Below are 3,594 nucleotides of genomic sequence, written 5' to 3' on the forward strand. Positions count from 1 at the left end.
GCATCATCGACAATAATAAAAATCATTAAATAGAGATTAAACTCGGGAAATAACAAACAGGATGTCCGATGGAGTCAGCAGTGAAAGCAGCATCATATGATTTGGTTTCGAGATCATATAATGCCAGTGTTGTTGGATAAGCTTTGAACCTTAAGGCCCAAGTTATTCTTACAAAGGACTGCTAAGAATAAGAGAGAAGATTAGATAAACTTGAATAGAATCAGGAGTTATCTAGTTCCATAATCCTAATAAGAATAGGAATAAGAAAGAGCCTCTATATATATCAATTGTTGAGTTGTGACATTGATATGAGATTAAGAGAGAGCTTAAGAAGTGTTTAGTTTTGAGAGGAGATTTTCTAAACATAAATAAAGAGAGTTATTCTTTATATTTGAAGTTCTTCTTTTAATCTTTTATTTGGTATCAGAGCAAGGTTTGAATCAATCCAAAGGACCGGATTACTGATTAAACATGAGCGAACTGGCGACGAATACTCGACAAAAGGACGTTGAAAAATCTGTTTCGATTCAATGTCCTCAACTCACCTCTACAAACTATACAGTTTTGTCGATGAAGATGAAGGTGATACTACGAATTCAAAAGGTTTGGGAAACCATTGAACCAGGTTCTACGGATGAAGATAAGAATGATATTGCAAAAGCCTTGTTGTTTCAGTCAATTCCTGAATCCCTTATTCTTCAAGTAGGTGATCTTGCCTCACCTAAACATATTTGGGAATCAATTAAATCGAGAAACATGGGAGCAGACCGTGTTAAGGAAGCTCGATTACAGACCTTAATGTCTGACTTTGAAAAGTTACGGATGGGTGATTCAGAGAAGGTTGATAGTTTTGCTGGAAAACTATCTGAATTCGCAACACATGCAACATCACTCGGACAACCAATCGACGAACCCAGGATGGTAAAGAAACTACTCAACAGTGTGCCAAGGAAAAAGTTCATTCATCTTGTTGCCTCTCTAGAGCAAGTATTGAATCTCAATACTACTAGTTACCAAGAGATTGTTGGAAGACTCAAAGCCTTTGAGGAGAGAATACAAGGAGATGATAAACAAGATGACACACAAGGAAAGTTGCTGTTTACTGGTTCTGATTATCAAACACAGTCGAACTATAATCAGAGTTTCAACAACTCTTGAGGCAGAGGTCGTGGCCGTGGTGGCAGGGGCTACAGAGGACGCGGCAGAGGACGAGGCAGGGGAAGATACAACGGACAGGATCGAACTGATTTTCACACAAATCAAAACCAAACTCAGGAAAAGAAAGAGAAGGTTATAACTTGTTTTAGATGTGACAAGATTGGTCACTATGCCTCTTCTTGTCCCGAGAAAACACAAAAAATGCAAGAATCGAAGAAGGTTGAAGTAGAAGAAACAAAGAAGGCTGATCAAACTTTGTATATGCATGAAGTTGTGTTTTTGAATGAAGACAAGCTTATCCCAAAGAACTACAGCAGAGAAGAAGGCATGTGGTATCTAGACAATGGAGCAAGTAATCACATGACAGGACAAGAAACTTATTTTTCTGAGCTCAATAGGAACATAAGAGGACAAGTGAAGTTTGGAGATGGTTCGTGTATAGACATTGTTGGGAAAGGTTCGATTCTATTTGAAAGCAAGAATGGAGAACAGATTCTTGTGTCTGATATTTATTATATCCCTGACCTCAAGAGTAATATATTGAGCCTAGGATAGGCAACAGAGGTAGGTTGTGATGTCTGTATGAGACGAGATTATCTTACGGTACATGACCCAAGCGAAAGACTTTTGGTAAGAGTCATGCGTTCTGCAAATCGTCTCTATAAGATCAATCTCAAGATAGGGAGACCGATCTCATTGCTATCTCGTCTTGATGACAACACCTGGAAGTGGCATGCTAGGTTAAGACACATCAGTTTCAAGACGATCAAGGCAATGTTTTTACAGAATATGGTTCATGGTTTATCGGATGTAAGAGATGAAAAGCTAATATGTCAATCTTGTTTGGTTGGTAAGCAGACTCGACATGTATTTCCAAAAGCTACCCAGTTTCGAGCCTCTAAACCACTTGAACTACTACATGCGGATCTGTGTGGTCCCATATCTACTGCAACTCTCGCAAATAACATGTACATATTTGTGATTATTGATGACTACTCAAAGTACATGTGGTCCATCTTAATAAAGGAAAATAGTGAAGCTTTTGGAAGCTTCAAAGGATTCAAGAATGTAGTAGAAAGAGATCTTGGAAGGGCTATCAAGACCTTAAGAACTGACAGGGGGGAGAGTTTACATTAGGAGAATTTAGTGATTTTTGTCAATCTGCTGGGATCAAAAGACATTTAACAGCTCCTTACACCCCTCAACAGAATGGTGTGGTTAAGAGGAGGAACAAAACTCTAATGGAGATGACTAGAAGTCTTCTTAAAGGTATGGAGGTGCCAAACTACTTTTGGGGAGAAGGAGTTCGTCATGCTACCTATTTGATAAATAGGGTGCCTACCAAAGCACTAAACAGTATGACACCCTATGAGAGTCTGCGAGGAAGGAAGCCAAATATCGAGCACTTAAGAGTGTTTGGTTGTGTTGCGTATGCAAAGGTTGATAATACGCTTCTCAAGAAACTTGATGATAGATCAAAGCCTCTGTTGCATCTTGGGATTGAGCCTGGATCGAAGGCTTATAGATTATTTGATCCCTCTACTCGAAGAATCACTGTTAGTCGAGATGTGGTGTTCAGTGAGAAAGATAAGTGGTCGTGGAGTTCGACTAGAGATGATGCAAATAGAGGACCTGGTATGTTTCACATGCGATGGGGAGAAGTTGAGGATGTTGGAGAAGGCCCAGTCGTGACAGAAAACAATGCAGAGGATGCAGGGGGAGATGAAACAGAGAGTGTTACATCACAAGAAAATACAGACGATCATGAAGGTGATGTCACACAATATATTCAACAGCAGCAGCAGCCATTGAGAAGGACTACTCGTCAGACTCATAAGCCAAAGCGGTTTGAGGACTATGTGTTGTTAGCAACCATTGAGAGTGAAACACTTCTGTTTTTAATAAACAATGAAGCGAGATATTACAAGGAGGCTAAAGATCAACAAGTATGGAGAATTGCGTGCAGAGAAGAAATAGAGTCCATCAACAAAAACAAGACATGGAATCTTGTGGATAGACCAAGAGGAGTGAAGGTAATTGGTCTTAAATTGGTATTTAAAATTAAAAGGAATGCTGAGATACAGAGGCGAAATATATAGGAAAAGTAAAAAAGTAAATCTCAACAGTTTCCTATTGAGAAAAATGTTATTTAATTCATGAACTTTCAAATTTTGGCCATTTAAACCATGAACTTTGTTGTAGGCCATTTAAAACATCAATTTTTGTTGATTAACTTTTTTAAACATGAAGTACCAAGCCAAAATAGACATGACGTTAAATCTGATAGTTGACCTACTAACAGACATTACTTTGCCGTTAATCACACTGTTACTAACAAAACGACGTCGTTTTAATGGAAGTTTTAGTTCGAGAAAATATCATTTAAACCATGAACTTTTAAATATAGGCCATTTAAACCATGAACTTTTAAATATA

Source organism: Camelina sativa, chromosome 17 (assembly GCF_000633955.1).
Source record: "Camelina sativa cultivar DH55 chromosome 17, Cs, whole genome shotgun sequence".
Lineage (NCBI taxonomy): Eukaryota > Viridiplantae > Streptophyta > Magnoliopsida > Brassicales > Brassicaceae > Camelina > Camelina sativa.